We start from the raw sequence: 19,346 nt of genomic DNA on the forward strand, positions 1-19,346 counted from the left end.
AGTCTTGTTGCATGTGCTTGGGAGATATAAAGATTAATCACTCCGCAGGTGTTCTGAATGAGAAAATAATGAAGAACAGGACCCACGTTCTGACCTCAGACTTCTCTTCAGCCCCTCTAGGGGTCTTTCATCAACTATATTCTGAAATGAGGGATCATTGCTCTAATTCCATTAGAACTTAATGTTTCTTTTCTTAGAAAAGTGCATGTACCTTTTCTGGCTGAAATCTCTCTAGAATGTGCTGCCAAACCTTTTCTACAGCAAACCATCACGTCGCAATCTATCCATGGTGGTGAGGAGTGAGGTACCCAGTGGAGGAAGGGACTGTCTCATCTAAACCTTGACTTGTCAACCTCTGACATGAAGAAGTGAAGCTCCAGGCCTTTTCCAGTCCAAAAACTCTGTATTCGTCAAACCCTTGTAACCTGCGATGCACAGGCGTGGAAAAGTATGTGCACATCTGCACGTGTACATGCGTGTGCATGTGTACACATGCATGCGCACCTATGTGTGCAGACCGTAAGAAGGGTATGGAAGAGGAAAACTGAAAGGCGAAACGTTACTGAGGCTTAATGTTAAAAGGAATACTGAGTCAATGTTATTCTGGGCAGTACACACAAATTTCAACTTAGAAACTGGCAAGTTTGTTCTATTTTTCAGATGAGCAAAGTGCATACTTTCAGAATGATGGAAGAATATTTCAACATGAATTTTAACAAGTTTGTTTTATTGATGAAAAGTGCCAGGCTCAACCAGACTGAGCTGAGCCACCACCATTTGACCTGGGACCACACTTTCTCAAGGTAGCAGGACACTCCCTGGCGAGCCAGGATGCACTTTGGAGAAGAGGGGTGTGTGGTGTGTGTGTGTGTGTGTGTGTGTGTGTGTGTGTGTGTGTGTGTGTGTGTGTGTGAAATGATATAGCATAAACCATGGGTCTACATGGCTTCACTGCAGATTATCTGGACAAACTTCCCTACTTATCTCTGAAAGTCACGGAGCATCCACAGCTACCCAGCCCTCACGGTGCAAGAGACAAATATTGAGCATTGCAAAGCCTGAGTCAGGAGCCAGGGACTCAGGTTTCAAAATGACTTAAGCCATTTACTGACAACTCTTTGTCTTCATTTTCCTATCTGTAAAACAGTTTTGCTCACCCTGCTAAACTGAAGATGTTGAGAGAATAAATGCTACAGCTACAGCATCTCTGAGTCACTCTGAGCTCCTTCCTAGAATGACAACTCTTGAGAGCATTGCTTTCAGGGCAGTTGCCTGGCCCAGACCACCCTCCTCTGAGAATCACCTCTCCCACCCCCAGGAAGGAACTGGGCCCCAGCAGCCTGATGTGCCATTGAGCTCCTGGACGAGGTTAGTTGAACCAAGGGTGAAAAGGGGGAACCAATCTCTAGTTAAGCTGAAACTATTAGTGTCTCTTTCTCAGAAATTTGGAAGGGGGACCTAGAACCTGGATCAATCAGTTGAGAGCCCTGAGATTGGGAAATGATGTACAGCCAAGTTTCCAGAAGAGCAGGAAGAGCCAGTCCACAAAGAGAGAGAGATGATCATCAATTCACAGAGAGAAGCCTTCGAACAACAGTGGATCCCCAGAGAGGATGCTTGTTCCTGATTCTTCTCCAGTTCCTCATTCCAGGGCTTCATGCACCCTGGCTCCTCTTTCTGCCCTTGTTCTCCAAGTAATAATCTCGTATCCTTCCAACAAATTTCTCATTTTAGCATATGCTAATTGAAGTGAGTCTGTTACTTGGAACCAAACGATTCCTAAGCCTGAAACTGTATAACCTGAGTTGTGTGTCTTAGAAAAGCTAGCAATGTCATTGTCATATGAGGATCTTCAACAAGACTTTTTATAAGACAGATTTCTTAAAAATCCCTTCAGAAGAAAATACTAGCTCCCTGTTTGTTCCTGGGCATTCTTGTCTGTTAAGGTTGAGTCCAAGTCTTCAACCTCAACATGCAACTGAGTACAACTCTAAACAGAGTCCAGAACTCAGCCTTGGAAGAGTTTTTATTTTTATTAGCACACTGAAGATGACCAATCTTAAACCACTCCACAGCTAAGCTGAGTCTTGACTCCTTGACAACGCATAGTGGGTTTGTTCCTACTCAGGTGGAACTCTGGTTTGACCAACCAGTCGTGGTTGCCCCGGCTCAACGGGTGAGATGTGGGTGTCATTCACAGCACAGATGGTCAATCCAAAATATGCTCTCAAGAATATCAAATGGGCCAGAAAAATCGGGAACTAAGACCAAGAGCCGTCCACCATCTCCGTCCAGCCTTCACCGGAGGTGTGAGAAGCCAAGTTGTTTCTGTTCACAGGGAATTTGGGTGAATCATGACCATTTCTGTCAGCTTGAGGTTGAAAGTGAAACCCTATTCAACCATCAAGATTTGCTCAACTGGAGACTGGTGATGGTGGGAAGCAAAGCACAGTATTTACTCATAAGTAGTCCCAGACCTGTAGGTGGAGAGCTTTCCTTTCTGATACTTGGCTCATCACATCATCAAAGAGTATGTCTCCCCTGACCCCAACCCCCTTTCATAGAAAGGCCAATGCACTGTTTTTAAAAGATCACTAGAGAAAGAGCTGAAATACTAGTTCTAACACCTGTTATGTGTCCTTGAGCAAATTATTGGCTTCTCTGAGCCTCAATTTCCTTATATTTAAAATGTGGGTGTTAGACTACATCACCTTCAAGGTTCCTTTAAAGTCTAAAAATGAATGGCACTTTTCCTTATAGTAGAAACTCTTTGGAGCAGGGACCATATTTTCAACTTCCATCGTCCCCTCCACAGTCACCGACTTTCCTAGACGTGGGTGAATGCCCCGTGAAAACTGAAGAGTCAATCAAACTTCCTCTAAAATGCACACACTTAGGTGTCACAAACTTCAGCACTTAAACCACAAATTGGCCCAGCAACAAAGGTCCCTTTTCCCCCAAGTGACTCTGTCACAACGAGAGATTGTTATCAAAAATGATGTTCCATTCTGCAACTTCTCAAGAGAGATGAGACTTCCAAATTGATATCTACAGTCTCCGTTGTTCTGAAGACGCCGACAACTACTCATATTTACCCACAGAAGAAGTAGGGTTGCTAGGAAAATAAAAGTGTATTTTGACTCCTTCTTCTTCAGTGGAACTTATGGGCAAACCTAGGAGATTCACACTGCCCATTTTCCCAATGGCTCTAGCTGAGAATAGATCGGGACATCAGGGTGTACTCACCCGCAAAGCAGCCACAGAGAGGGCAGTTCATTTCCCTGGCCTCCCGGTCTGTTCTCCTACTGACTCCTGCCTTGTTAGTCACACGGGAGGTGCCTACTCATCTAGCTAGTGGAGGGCAGTCTTGTGAGAAAAGTGCCAAGAACTGTGCCTCCTCTAGAAATGTCACCAAGCCCCCTTGTGAAACAACAACGAAGCATTCACTGAATGTCCAGGCATTTGACTGTAAGGTGTCGTACGGTGTTTGTTTACTCTAGTGATGCCAGAGCCCCTTGATAACCTTTCCAGCCATTATCAGCAGTGCATCGTGAATAGGACTTCTTGCTTGATGCAGAAACATTTAACCAAAAATGCATCCATCTTGGAGGATCAGTGAACTTTCAAGATAAGAAACTCACTCTTTGAAAGCTAATAAGACAGTTCTCTGGAAAATGAGTGTATAAAATGGCCAAGTGTAAGATAAACTCTAGTGCTTTCTGCGGGCTGCTCAGCAGCTTGCTCCTTCTGTTAATTGATGAGTATTATTTTGAACTGAAGTGACTTTACATACACATGTATAGTTCCTTTTTTTCTTTAGTTTTATTAAGAAGGAAGAAAATAAATATACTAACAGCAAATGAATGAACGTTATTGATTTTTTAAAAACTATGCATAGCCTTACCCATTGAAAATTTATGTAATAGTGTAACTTCATAAGGAATTTTAACATGTGCCTTTGGATCATTTCTTTTATAATCATCACCACAGTGATTAGTATGGAAAAATCACATTTTCGTGGCAGTCCCTGATATCTCTATTCCCCACAGAGTGCAGACTCACTGGTCTCCCTCTCCCGTGTATGCCTTTTACCGAGGCAGTTATTAGCTTGTATTGTCATCCCTGGCTTGTAAGTGCATCTCACTCAATAGGTCAGGTATCCCTTGAAATAAAGGAGTATCCTTCCTTTATGCTTGAATTACTGGTGCTTAGCAATTGGTATATGTTAGATGCATAATAAAGAATTTTTGTCATGTAAATAAGTATACTTGCCAATGCAGAACCATGTTATAGAATGCAAAAAAAAAAAAAGTTTGAAACAATGAAGTCTAATGTTTAGTGGGCAAAAAACAAAACAAAAAAGCCCCTTAATTTGTAGCACTTTCCTGTTTATCTGATGTCTATTTTTTCTCCAATAAGCAATTGGTAAGTTAAAGGTAAATGTTAAATCCTTATTAATAACAATGCATCATACAGAAGGAACATCATCCAAGCAAAAAATGCATTCTTGGTCAACTTGAGCTTTCTCTCAAATATTCATAAGCTGAGATTCAACAGAAGGAACTTAATTCATATCCAGAGTAGTTCAGGGAGTCTTTTCTAGAAGAGATCTCTGTCAAGATGAAACGACACAGTCTGTTTGAGCTAAGTCCAAGCATTTTAGAATGTGTTGCCTTCACTACTTTTGAAAGTCCAAAATAGTGGAGCTAAAAAAAAAAAATTCCATGAAAAATTTTTCCCTGAATGGAACATTACATTTTGGTGCAGTTCATTGCTTCTTTTCCATCTTGTTCTTAGTGTTGCTTTTACCAAGTCCTTGCTGTTATTTCTCTCCAAGTCCATGTATCCATTCTCGATAACCCAAGGTTTATTTTGATGGAGCATGTTGGCCATGGTCAAGGTCAGAGGAAATAAGCACCGAGTCTTCACCTCAAAATGTAAAAAATGTTGTTTGGGGAACCATATCTTTGGGGACCTCCATGTTGGGAGCTGTCTGCATAATGGACTCTATAGTTTCTTCACTCTTAGGGGGGCAAAGCAGGCACTGTGCCTCCCATAAGGTCACATGATTAAAATTACCCCATTTTTGTCCTCTGCTCCAAGGTCTCTGGACTGGGAGATATCTGGTGACCTGTACTGCTGGATAGAAAATGGCAATTTGGTAATATCCCTCATCTAGGAAAGAGCTTCAGGGAACACTCTAGTCTGGATTTAGCTCTGGATTATACTTCACTGAAGCCTATCTCACCAAAAATAAAGCCCTAGTAAGCGACACTATTGGACACTTACCTTGAACTTTTGTTAACGATGTGACTTTTTCACCAGGGGAGGGGAATAGATTTGGGAAGGAGGGGGTGGATGGGTGATTTTTCTTACCGTGTCTGACTTAAACATCATCCATATGTATCTACTTGATCCCAGCATCGCTTAATGGAGTGAAATAAGGGAATGTAAAATGAGCATGTAAGGCAATCACATGATAGAATCTCAGCCTTGGAAAGGACTTTAAAGTATTTCTATTCTACCCAGTTAGCTGCACTTGAAATTACTCTATAATGTCTTGGCCAAGCTGTTACCTGATGTCTAGTTATAATAAAAGTGAATAAGACAACACCCTGAGTGTGGCTAACGTCCTCAGAAGGACACAATTTACTCAGGAGGAACTTACCACTTCTTGGAGACCTAGTTGTTTTGGCAACAGGTGATGACTTTCTGACCTTAGGCATTCTGTGTTGATGATCTGGTTAGATCACTGGTCAGAACGCTGAGTCACATCTTCCATCTTTAGGTCTCATGATTCTAAGAAGACTTATTTACTTGCCAGTTCATTTTGCAAGAAGGGGAACTCAAGGTGAGGCGGAAAAAAAAGCCAAATGTTCTGCAAGCCCCTTGGCTGTCCAAACATCTATGTCCACCACTTCAGCTGGCCCTATTTAAAGGGCCTAGAAGGGTCTCTTTCCTTCTGCCCTATGTTACCTTATCTAGCCATCAAAGAGCAGGCTGCTCTGTGCTCTGATTTGTGGCCTGACCTCTCCTGAGGAATTATTTGTCCCACCCAACATCTCAACAGTCTGGTTTGGGTCACAGATTCAGACTCCCAGATTTCCTTTCTTGATACCAATTTTTTCGTTGCAACTCATGGAACTACACCCACCCAAGCTCCATTCCTTCCTCTTCCTTTCCTTTATTTTAAGTCATAGAGTTTGCCAGGGTGATAGTAGAACATGGACACATTCATGTATTCTTTATTTTTAAACAATTAGTTGAAAATTAAGTAAGTCGTTCCTTGCTTCCAAGGAGCTGAAAATTTTTATTCAATAGCTATTTACTGAGCTCCCGCTACGTGCCAGGCATTTGTTACCCCTTAGGAGTCCAGTTGATGTGTTTTTTGCAAATCCCTCCATAGCTTTGAAATCCGTATTTTAAAATTAACTCTGAAATTAACAGATCTTTTTTTTTCTTTTTAAACATCATTTTAATGGTTTGTTTAGATGGCTCTTCAGCTCCCCCCAAGAACAATCTTTCTTGCATTTTCTGCTCCAAGAGATGGAGGGGTGGAGTTCTGTTCTACACCAAAGAGATAGCTGGCACTCAACTAATAAATTATATGGTAGACCAAGAGAGCTATCAGAAAATATAATTATTAAATCAGAGATGAGTGGTAGGGCTTTCCGTAAGAGAACTGCTTGCAGCTTCTTCAGAAAGATGACCTAGAATTTCTTATCTTACCTTTATTTTAGCAACCAGACTTCCCCTCATAGCTCTTAGAACCAACCAAACCTCCTTTCTGTTCCAAGGCTTGTCAGTGACTAAGCATAGTCTCAATATGCCTTTCCAGCTGTAACATCGGAGATGCCAAATCTCAGAAAGTTAGTAAATCACATGAAATATTAGTATCAGAGCCAACAGGCCTTCAAACTATCAGTACTATCTACTATAAGAACATAATCCAAGGGATCAACCTGAATACAGGCTCCAAAAAAGACTCCTGTACAATTTGCTAACAACGAAGAAGTCTGGACAGAGGTTCAACGTATTTTCCACTGGTCCTTTTTTTCTCCTCCCACATGAAGCAGGGCTGCTGTACCATGAAGGAAATACTACTCCAACCCTGAAGTGACAGAGGCAGATGGTCAGTTCCCTTCCTTCAGGGATCACGATGCTTGAGCTATCATGCGATGTGAAACCCACTGTGATGGCTGTAGCTACGATCCCATGGGGCCAACGGGCTGCTTCTCAGAAGGCCCAGAAGAAGGAGGGGCAGAGGAGTATCAAAGGCAGGACTGTGGAAGCGATCCCTCCGAGCGCAGGCCAAAAAGGGTACAAGATGTGTAGACAATTTAAAAGCAATGACAAAAACAGCAACAAGTCTGTCCACTTTTTATTATCTCTATGTGCTGGCAATTCTAAACAATGTCAGTGATAACACATGCCTTCCTGAAAAAAATTGTTTTTCGTCTATACTCTAATGCATAGAATAATTGCTGAAGTTTTTGTTAATTTTACATATACAAGTGTCTATGCGACCTTCAAATGAGCATGCTTTGATTATGGATTCTTTATTAAACATGGTGTTTTACATAGAAGTTCATGCAGAGAATCCCACTTTCCCCAGCGGCCCCCACCCATGCCAACTGAGCAGCAAGAGTTTATGGCTAGTTTTCTTGCAAGAGTTTATGGCTAGTGATTTGAAATTGTTCAAGCTTAGTTCAGTGACAGTGCATACCTTCATTTTCTATGGTGCTACCCACTCCTGTGACTAAACAGTAGATACAAAATAAAGAGTGAAAAAATAGTGATAGTGTATTAGGCAGCTCAGGCTGCATAACAAAATAGTGCGGACTAGGTGGCTTAGACACAGAAATTTTCTCACGATTCTGGAAGGCTGGAAGTACAAGATCAAAGTGCTAGCAGGGCTGATTTCTCCTGAGGCCTCTCTCTTCCGCTTGTAGGTGGCTCCCTTCTCCCTGTGTCCTCATGTGGCCCTTCCTCTGTGCACACACAGAGAGATTTCTGGTGTCTTCCTCTTCTTATAAGGTCAGCAATCCTACTAGATCAGGGTCCACTCTTAGGACCTCATTTATCCTTAATTACCTCTGTGAAGACCCCATCTCCAAATACAGTCACACTGAGGATCAGGGCTTCAACACATGAATTTTTCGCTGGGGAACACAATGCAGTCCACAACAGATAGTGAATGTAAAGAACAAGAAACAGACTTCAGTCACTCCAATTCTGTCATTCACTGTGACTATGCAGCACTTTTATCTGGGTTTAAAATAGAAAAACAGAGAATTAGGGTGCAAGTTACAAACCATACTATTTTTGTTTGGTAAATACCAATCTTAGTTTATGCCCGAAATATCTGACTTTTTAACAATAAAATTTTTAAATAAAGTATTACTCATGTGATTTTGATGTACTTGTTATTAAACCAAAACCTATGTTCATTATTGCAACAAATAGGTAGCTATGTTCTCCCCTTTTACAAAAACTTTATTTATAAAGTTTTGATCCATTCCTTGCATACTTTCTCATACTGTAAAATTTTATTTAACTTTTGACTGGTTTGATTATATATTCAATGACCAAGAAAATCTTCACTGTGTTTCCTTACTTGACATTTTTATATTTCACTTCATTATTATAGTTGAAAATAAGTTTGTCTTTGGATATCAAATAACCATGGAAAGCCACTAAGGAGAGGTTCTTGGTCATGACTAGAAAGGAAATTGGAAGGAAGCTAAGCACATCATCCTGTTGAGATCCTGATGTCTCAGATTAGCCCACATACGTTTTCTCAGCAGAACTGTAGCCAGGTCCTTTCCTAATGATGTGGGGCTGGGGAAAGTGAATAAATAGGTCCACCTGCCTCCACCCAGGGCTCACTCCCAGTTGTCTCCTGCTTAGGCTCTATCTGCCTCACCGAAGGCATAGAGCATATACCTACAGACACCCCAACCCGAGGTCTGAGCTATCAGCACTCCAACAATCAGCCTTTGGCCACCACCTCAGGCTTAGAGCATGTACCCGAGCAAGAAACTCTGCCCTCGGGAGGATGGACCTCAGAAAAAGCCAGCAAGGACCTTGGAAATGACCTGAGGCTGTTGGAGGTGAGGGGGTATGTTCTGGGGACCACATGCGCAGACCTTGATGACAGGGCTTCTGATGGGCTTTTCTCCTTGGCCCTGTAGACTCTTCACTCCACAGGGAGAGGCACAGTGAAAAGAGGTGCCAGGCCGGCCAACCTGGCTTGGCTGTCCAGGTCAGGGGGGGCAAGATCGTTGCCAACCACATCCACTGGTGGGTGACACTTAATTTTGAAACGTGGGCTAACAGATGTATTTTGCAGAATTTTCCTTGGTTACTGGCTCCTTGGTTGCTCCATAGGTCCCTTACTCAGGATTCCTGGGCTGCTCTAAGAGAGCCATGGAAAGTCTTCCTGTCTTGTGATTCTCCATCAAAGAGTAATACCTTGATAGGTTATTTCTGGGCTCTAAGACAGCTGGTTGGGAAGCCTATAGACCAAAGTCAAACTTTTACACACTTTCCTAAGAGTTAAATGTAGCATTTTTTTCTTCTTACGGCATTTAGACCAAGGTTATTTGATGATCAACAAAGACTATTCTTTAAGTAACTTTTATTTAATATATATACTTGCACTGATACATAGCTGTGAGTGAATGTGCATGTATGCATGTATATGTGCTTGTATACATCTGTACACGTGTGTGTGTGCACGTGCATGCCTGTGTTTGTATCCTTGGCTCCAAGAAGTCCCATTGAGAGTGATTTGTTTTGAATTCTGACTCCTATTCTGAGATTTTTTTTTTTTGCTCTTAAAGGTGTCAGCAGAAGCTGTGAAAAGGTACAGATCAGAGAATATAACATCCCCTAAGGGACTTCTCGGAGGTTCACACTTCATGTGCCAGACTCCCTTGTTTCAGGATAAGTATTTGACGTGCTTTGTTACCTGATTAAACCTGCATGTGTTTCGTTCTGGCTTATTACTGTCTGAGGCACTGTGTTGTGAAATGAAAATTACTGGCATTTGCCTGCCAAATGCAGTGATTCAGAGAATTGTGAATTAGGATTCTTTAATTACAGAGATCGGCACCTGATAGGGTAATTTCAAAAGCAAAGTTAACCACATGTGCTCTATTTATTTTCAAACTAATTCTATTGAATAACATTTCATTTAAAAGGCATTATTGGTCCCCTATTAATAAACAGGGGACAATAAACAAAATGCTTTGTTAAGACCCAATCTCATTTCACCTATGCTGAAGAAGGAAGGAGAAAATTACATTTTCATGAGCTAGAATACAAACACCATGGTTCTTATGCAGCACTTCTTTAGGAGTACTCTTATTTGGAATTATTATTCTGTGTTATTCTTAGATTAAATTTAAGTTGGAAATGTGCATGCATTAATTCGAGGATCAGTCAAAACAAAGTGATTCGTGGGGATGAAGATAGAAGGCCCTGTTTTAAGCCCACATTGTTTTCTCTGTCTTTCACTGGTTTTTAGATTTTAAGGAACTTGCTATAAATACCTCATTTTTATTTTATAGAGCATTTTGTTACAGTTAATAGATGTTTAATTGAAACAACGGTAACAATTTACTAAGACACAGTCTACCAAGGCAGCTTCTTGAAAAGATTCAACACCTTGAGTCATAGCCTGAGGACCCAAAATCGAAGCTACTTACTTCTAAAGGGTCTACCCATTATAGTTATTTTAAGGTTTTTTCCCTTTACTAAAAGCAAGGTGTGCATGTAATAGTAATTTTTAAAAGATTCAGACAGCAGAGCTCAAAATAAAAGTTAAAGTCTCCCTGCGTCTTCATTACCCAGAGGTACAGACCATTAACAATTTCGGAATTTATTTCCTCTAGGACTGGTCTATATTTTGTATGCAATGCCTCTAGACTTTTCAAGAGCTATGATTGATTGATTGATTGATTGATTGATTGATTTAGTATATGCCCTTCTATTATGTTAACCTTCAATTTCCTAGGATCTTCCCCAGAAGCAACCCATCCTGGGTGCTTCTCATGCATGCTCCCAGATCTTTATATTAACCAGGCTATTCTTTAAATGACTTTCAAGTGGAAGAAAACTCGAAGATACTACCAATTTCTGCATTTAAATAAAAAGTAAGTGTAAGCATTGAAATATTGTAAGTGCAGGCTGCTTTTCCTTTAGGAACTCATTTTTTTGTAATCCTCAAGGATGACATTTCCTTGGAAAACCCTTAGAACTGGTGGTGTTCCCTCTGTCACCTCTCTCCAGGGGCCTCGCTGTTCTTCATACACAATGAATGCATTCCTTGTCCCCAGAATACTGACACTCACAGGGAGATATAGCTATCCCAAAATGGAGAGGAAAACCCTACATAGAATCCCTTTGGATTCTCTGCCCTGACACCCTTTGCAGATAAACTTACCTTATACGAAGATCTGGTAGTATTGTTAACCTCATTTCTTAGTGTGACATCCAACATAAACTCTCCTTAGACCAGATTCTGATCATCAAAATAAAATTCAAATGTTTGGATGGTACTTTTTAAAACTGTTACATTTCTTTGAAATGGCCACAACATGAGGTTTTCTGGCTTTTCATGCACCATTGAATTTTGGTGGCCCTTCCCAAGAATGAAATGAGAAAAAAAATTAAAAGCCACTTAGAGGACTAGATTAGTTTATATTTCCTTTTGAAACATTTAGTGCATGTTTCTATTACTGATTTATAACCATCTGATAACAACTTTCATTTTTATATTGAAGTTCTGTTGAATCTCCACTGTACTAAGCCTTCTAGTAAGGGGATGTGTGGGGACCCATTCTGGGTTTCACATAAATTCTGAGGTTCTCTGCTATTCCCATGGATACTTAAGTAGACCTAGGCAGATAAGAGATACATGCTTCTCAACAGGCCAGTATGATGCTGCAACTTTTCTGTTGTTTTACTTCTTTTGGTGTTCCTTTTAAAAGCAAGATATAATGAAAAGCAAAGATTTCTCAGAAATTGTTTTGTGACAAATTTGTCTTGTGATTTTCCCCCCATTTTAATAACCAGGTCAGGTGGATTGTGTGAACGATTTCATTATAAGGGTGGATATTGGCTAATTAATGCTGTTTAAAAATATTCAGTTGCAAATCCCTGAGTTTAGTGGTTTTAAACATTTGAACTTGTTCATTTGAAAATAAATTGAAACTGAAAAGCTGTGCTTTTTGTGTGTCAGACTCTGTTCTCGGCACCAAGAAGACAGACATGCAGAGCCAACATGCTAACCACAAAGAGGTTCAGGGCCTGCTCGGGGAGGTAATGTGGGGACATCCAACCTGAGGTTAAGACTGCTATCAGACCAAGAGGAGGAAGTAACTGCCCGGAGTCTTGGAGAAGTTTCCACAGAGGACATGATGGGTATCCTGTGTTTTGTAGAAAGAGGGAGACTTTGAAGGTGAGGAGGGACCTGCAAGCTGACGGAGCTGAGGGTGTGGAGGCCTGACAGCGCTTTGAGAATGAGTGGTCGGGTGAGGCTGGGCCAGAGAGGGGGAGGGAAGGGAGTTCATTTAATGCCAGGCTAAAGAATGATGCTGTGTGAGCTCTAAGGACTCACTGAAGATTTTGCAATCAGAGAACGCAGAGTGGGCGCTATTCTTGCCAAGGCAAAAACCATAAAAGCAGCCTACTACTATCCTCTGCACCCACCTGAGGGCACACAGCACCCTAGGATACGCCCTGGCGGGAGCACCACCATGCTTCTCAAAGCAATAGGATATGTTGATAGGATCTACGCCAAGAGAAGTCTTTCCACCTGGCTCCCTGCTCCCTCCCCTCACTCCTACACATCACAGTCTCCAGCTTAGACACGACTCATCCCCAGAGCTGTCCCTCGTCACCAGAACTAGAAGGGGAGGTGTTCCTAGAACCTTCCCGGCAGTCTTACTGACCTCTCCCCATGAAGCTGTGCAAAGCACACCATCCCTGAAGGAGGAGCCTGCCTCCTAGCCCCCGAGGCAGCAGGAGTCCAGCTCTGGCCCAGATGGCCTGCGGAAGCCAGAGCAGACCTCCTAGAAAGCAAAGCTTCCTTGCTACCTCCCGCTTTTTTACATTTTCTTTTCATGTACATTCTGTTTCTGCCCAAAGTTACTTGCAGAATATCAAATGGATCTGTACAAAGATTTATGTTACAGAAGTAGTCGCTGTCATGTTATGTACTGGGGCAAACCCCCCTGAACAACCCTAAATTTCCAACAGCAAGGATTTAGTTAAGTAAACTATGGTACATCCATACAGTGTTATACCATGTGGCCATTATAAATGGTGGAGAAAAGAAGATGTAATGAGATGATATGGTGGTCTTGATTTCTCAGTGCTAAATTATGCATGATTTCTTCTTCTTTTTCTTATATGTACCTCCCAAATTTTCCATACTGCATATAAATGTTTTAATAAAAAGGGAATGCTATTTTTAAAATCAGCAGTATTTTTTTTCTCTATTTTGAGGCCAAACACTTTGGGATCCAATACCATTTAAAGCAACTATAGATTTAGGAAATGCTTAAAGCGTAGCTTCGTGTATAATTTGCCTAAGGAATCAAGTGTACATCTCTGAGCATTTCAAAACTATAATTCAGCGGTGGTCCTGGAGACCTGGTAACGCCTCTAGAGCAAAATTTAAGATGTTTCATCATCCATCAAAACTTCCCGGCACACAGAGATTTTATTCTTGTAAAGTTTGGGCAGATACCATAGTTTTTATTACTGACCCTGTAGTTTAACACATTGTTTTCTTTGTCTCTCAAGTCTGGGATTTAATAATTACAAATTAACAGCACAAAAAGGTAGAAATGTTTTACTTCCCACACAATTAGCACTTATTGTTTATCATTTACAGTCCCTGATCCCACCAATCACCCTCTCCCAACACACACACACACACACACACACACACACACACACACACACACGTAGCCATCTTGTTCAGGTTACCATTCTGAAAATAAATTTGATTTAGAAGTTGTGTGGATCGGGGTACTTGGTTGACTCAGTCAGTTAAGCCTCCTCCTGGTTTTGACCCAGGTCATGATCTCAGGGTCATGGGATGGAGCCCTGCATCAGGCTCCCCACCCAGCAGGGAGTCTGCTTGAAGATTCTCTCCCTCTGTCCCTCCCCCCACTCTTGGGCATGCTCTCTCTCTCTCTTTCTCTCTCAAATAAATAAATAAATCTTTTTTAAAAAGTTGTGTGGATCAACAAAACGGAATATATCTTATACAAATGCAATTGGAAAGGGCCTTTATACAATTTCTATTTATTTGCTCTGATAAGCTTGAGCAAAATAATGTTTTTCTCAGGTTTGCAATGAATGCTTCTCCTATGGTTCTGAATCCAGAGTCGTACTTGCTTCTCCGATGAGAGATTCCCAAGTAGGCTTAATTGTTCTTGGTGACTGAGTGGTTTCTCTGGAAATGGGGAAATGTACCTCTCTGGTGCTTTCACCCACTTTTTTATATACCCCCTTTTATTTGTCATCTTCTTCCACACCTCCTAGTTACATTTTCTTTTTCCCCTAGGCTTGTAGTATTTGCCAGTGAAACACACGGGTTTTTGCTTAGTAATTGGGGGTAATTCAAGACTGCAAATTGCTATGATTTTCATAGATGCTCACTCTATAAAAATCTCTGTAAAAATGTATGAAGCTTAGGGTTCCTGGGTGGCTCAGTCAGTTAAGCCTCTGACTCTTGGTTTCAGCTCGGGTCATGATCTCAGAGTTGTGAAATCGAGCCCCGAGTCAGGCTCCGTGCTGGGCGTGGAGCCTGCTCGAGATTCTCTCCCTCTCCTTCTTCCCCCTCCCCCCTCTTTCTCCCTCTCTAAAAACCAACCAAACAAAAGAAGTGTGAAGTGAAAAGAGTCTGGAGAGAAGAAAAGGGCACAAGCCTTGAACTTTGGGTAATATTTCTACATAAGGAAGAAAACAAGGCAAAGGAATGGCAAAGCCAACCAAAGGACAGGAGACCATGCTCTTCTAAGACCTCACAGCGAGGCGTCTTACACAGGCACGCACAGAGACTTTAACTGTGTTCTCTTCATTAGAGAAAGGCAGGCTTAAAAATGTTAGAACAAGCTTCACAAAAATATTCTTTCTTATTGGAAAGGTAACATTAGTTTCAGATCGACAATTTAAACAGATTTTTTATTGTTTTGATTTTGGACATGTCACAACAAGCTTCATAAAGACTCTTCCCTGTTAGGAAGGGACAGTCCTATAAAATGGAAACTCTGGGGTGGCCTAACTGAATATGCCCTATAAAGGAAATACAGAAAATCTTAAAATAATGAGCAGACCCTACCTTCCAAGTACCTTATTTAATTCTTGGGACCCAGGGAGGCAGTGTTGAGGAAGTTGTGTTAACACTTAAAAGCCACCTGGGTACCATATAATACAAGGAAGTCGCAATTCAGCAGAGCTAATGGTACTTTTGAAAAGTGTTTTACGCCCTCCTGGGGCAGGGAGCTCAGACATAAGGAAAATCTGGCTCAGGTATTTGTGGTTTTATAGCTGCCATATCAAGGAAAGTCAAAAGGAAATACAGGCATTACAGAAGAATTCTCTTTATATGTCAATATGCTTCATAGAGTCCTCATTGCAGATGCAGAAACTGAGCTCCCTGAGAATAGATTCGTACTTGCCCAAAGACCTAACAAATCAGCAATTAAAAACAGGACTTCTAAGTCAGAAAAAGAAAGGCAAGGACTGTATGATATAACTTATATGTAGAATCTAAACAAGCTTAAACATGTAAAAAAAACAAAGTAAAATGGCAGTTACCTGGGCGGATGGGGGAGAGGATAAAATTAATGGTGTTTAAGGATATAAGCTTATAACTAGTAGTAAATAAGCCACAGAGATCTAATGCACAACGTAACAAATATAGACGGTAATATTGTACTGTAATTAGGTAATATGATAAATATTGCTATATGGGCAATCATATCACAGTATAGAAATGTATCAAAGTAACAGCTGTACACCTTAAATGTACACATTGTTACATGTCAAATTCATTCAATTAAAAAAAAAACAAGACTTCACACAAATACATTTAAAAAAAACTTTGAAGTGTTTCTAGTATTGTTCACATGTTCTGAATGTTGATTAATTTATTAACTCCAGATATTTGGACAACTTGACTTTATGTGAATAGCAATTTGAAATTTAATGCATAGCTCCCTTGCCAGTATTCTACAATTTTGGCTCCAGAAATGAGTGTAGTCTTGAAAATGCCCTCACATGTACTCTCTCACTGAAGTATAAGAAACATCTTTTTCTCTAATTCCTGGCCCAGGTTCAGGTTGTAAAGATTTTCCAAACACCTGCATGAATATTAGCAAGATTCAAATCTGCTTAAGGGGCCTGGATGTTTTTGTCTAAAAAAAAAAAAAAAAAGTCATGTTTTCTCCACCAAATGCTGATCCAAGATCTGCTTCAGATATCACATATTCTTTCCAAAAAGGGCTTCCCTTCTTCTCAGAGGTGACTAGGAAAAGCTTGTGTGCTAAGCCTGATTGTGAGACTGTTAATGCTGTAAAGAAGGAAGGTATTGGCTCCCAGCTTTGTGGGAGAGGAGAGAAAGGAAATCTTTGGAATCTTTCGCAAGAGCGGAGTGATCAAACTTAACCTGCACAGGAGTGATGGGGGATAGGATTCCTTCAGACTTTCTCATGGAGGTAAAACCCCAAAGAGAATGGAGTTCGGGGTCCAAAGTTTAGACAGCGTATCTGAAAAGACCCACATCTTTTCACTCAATGATGTGATATTTAAATTGCTCATGTATACTCTTGGACATGCTTGGAGTTTCATGAATATGTAATGTCGCTCTGAATCTCACTCCTGTTAAACAGAGTCTTTTTAAATATCCTAACGAGCTTACTGTCACTTTTTCAGGACTCGATGCTGTTATTGCCTGACCATGAGTAGGACCTGCACTCCACGTGCCTTTTCCCGGAGCAGTGACAAATTCACCATAAATTCTTTGCTCTCTCTTGTTTCACCCACTTATAATGACCAATGGCTTGGAATTGTGAGAGGGGGCTGGGCACTTGAAAGGCAGACCTTACAAAATGTGCGACCTCTGACAAAGTTACTTAACTGTCCCAAATTTCAGCTTCCTCATGTGTGATGTAAGAGTAATTAATTACAGCGCCTACCTCATGGGTTTCTTGTAAATATTACACAACATAATGCAGTAATAATGCACTTAGCCCAGTTCTGGCATGAAATTAGGGCTTCATTTTTTAAAAGAAACCAATAACTAACATTTATTAAGTGCTTATTGTTTACAACGCAAGGTCCTTATCACTTCATACCCATCACCCAGTTAATACTATTATTACCTCATTTTACAGATGAAGAAGTAGAGCCACCTGTCTGCTGGCAATGAAAAGATAAATACCGCTGCTTTCTTCCTTCCCCAGGTTGGAAAAGAATTGAGAGGTAAACATAAGATTAAGGCAGATGAGGCTCTAAATATTACTCGTATTATTGATAGAGGCAGGGAAGATGTCTTCAGATGTGCAGCCTCGCTAATCTTTTTTTCCCAGAAGACAATCTGCCCTTGCACTTACGGACGTCACTGGACAATCGTGGGTCTCCTCAGGAAGAGAAGCAGATTACTAACTACCAAGCAGAAAGCAGGCCAGAAGGCTTCCTCTCCGCAGAAAGTCAGATCTGAATAGAGGAAGGAGAGACTGAACTGAGCATGCCTAGAGCCTTCCCTCAACCCATCTGGCGGGTAATGGCCTCTCCCGTCAAGAGGCATACATAAGGGATAAGGTAAGACGTTAGGCTAACAACAAGCCGCACAATATGAAAAATGGAAACTAGGGTCTACATAGCCCTCCAAATATCTTCACCATCATCATTATCATATTATCAAGATTCAATTTCTTACATAGACTTTGGACTATTTAGAGATTTGTTTTTTTCTTTTTTTAAAAAAACCAGAACATTTATTCTATTTCGATCAGCTTTGGCAAGTTGTGTTCCTCTAGGAATTCATCAATTTCACATATAGTTTCAAGTTGGTTGGCATAAAGATGTTTATGTATCCTCTTATTATTTTTTAAATGTCTGTAATTTTTTAAATGTCTCAACAAAGCTTCCTTGTTTACTGCTGAGGTGGATACTTAAGTCATTGATTTTGTTTTTCAGCCATTCTTTTTTTTTACTGTATGCATTTAAAAGTATAAATGTTGCCCGAAGAATGGCTTCAGTTTCCATATACAAGTTTTGACTGGAGTCCTCTCATTATCCTTCAGTTCAAAATATTTTCTAATTTCCATTTCCTAGTTCCATTTTTCTCACTTTCTTTCATATATTTCTACCCTAATTTCAGTGTAGTCAGAGAACATGAAACCTCTGAGTGATTTCCATCATTTGAAGTTTTTCAAGAAAGCTTTATGGCCCAGCAAATGGCTATTTTGTGAAATGTTTTCTTTGGACATTGCGTCCAATTTGCTGATCTTGATGCCCGGTCTGCTGTATTTCATTGACTTTTGTCTGTTTGTTAAAATATTCACTTCTTTCCTCCTTTGTCAAAGATTATTTGACCATAGAGTTGAGGGTCCATATTTGGGCTCTCTGTTCTGTTCCATTGGTCTATATGTCTGTTTTTGTGCCAGTACCATGCTGTCTTGGTACCAAAGCAGTGATCACTGCTTTGTAATACAGCTTGAAATCAGGCATCGTGATGCCCCCAGCTTTGTTTTTCTTTTTCAACATTTCCTTGGCAATTCAGGGTCTTTTCTGATTCCATATAAATTTTAGGATTGCTTGTTCCAGCACCTTGAAAAATGTCATTGGAATTTTGATCGGGATGGCACTGAAGGTATAGATTGCTCTGGGTAGCATAGACATTTTAACTATGTTTATTCTTGTGATCCATGAGCATGGGATGTTTTTCCATCTTTTTGTGTCTTCTTCAATTTCTTTCATGAGTGTTCTGTAGTTCCTAGAGTATAGATCCTTTATACCTCTTTGGTTAAGTTTATTCCGAGGTTTTTGGTGCTATTGTAAATGGAATCGTTTCTCTAATTTCTCTTTCTACAGTTGCATTGTTAGTGTATAAGAAAGCAACTGATTTCTGTGCATTGATTTTGTATCCTGCCACATTACTGAATTGCTGTATGAGTTCTAGCAATTTATGGGTGGAGTCTTTTGGGTTTTCCACTTAAAGTATCACATCAACTGCGAAAAGAGAGAGTTTGACTTTTTCTTTGCCAATTTGAATACCTTTTATTTCTTTTTGTTTTCTGATTGCTGTTGCTAGGATTTCT

General features: G+C 40.5%; 1 long non-coding RNA gene across 1 annotated transcript in view; it reads right to left on the minus strand.

The window, feature by feature from the left end:
• Positions 1-7,378: 7,378 nt before the first annotated feature.
• The window catches only part of LOC114211666 (uncharacterized), a 32,813-nt gene continuing 20,845 nt past the window's right edge, over positions 7,379-19,346 (minus strand). Inside the window, exon 4 of the long non-coding RNA XR_003609812.2 lies at positions 7,379-8,268. This is a non-coding gene — a long non-coding RNA (uncharacterized LOC114211666). The remainder of the gene's footprint in view (positions 8,269-19,346) is intronic.

The sequence above is a fragment of the Eumetopias jubatus genome, unplaced genomic scaffold, assembly GCF_037043125.1.
Source record: "Eumetopias jubatus isolate StellerSeaLion01/CBP00866 unplaced genomic scaffold, mEumJub1_p1.0 scaffold_3, whole genome shotgun sequence".
In the NCBI taxonomy this organism is placed as follows: domain Eukaryota; kingdom Metazoa; phylum Chordata; class Mammalia; order Carnivora; family Otariidae; genus Eumetopias; species Eumetopias jubatus.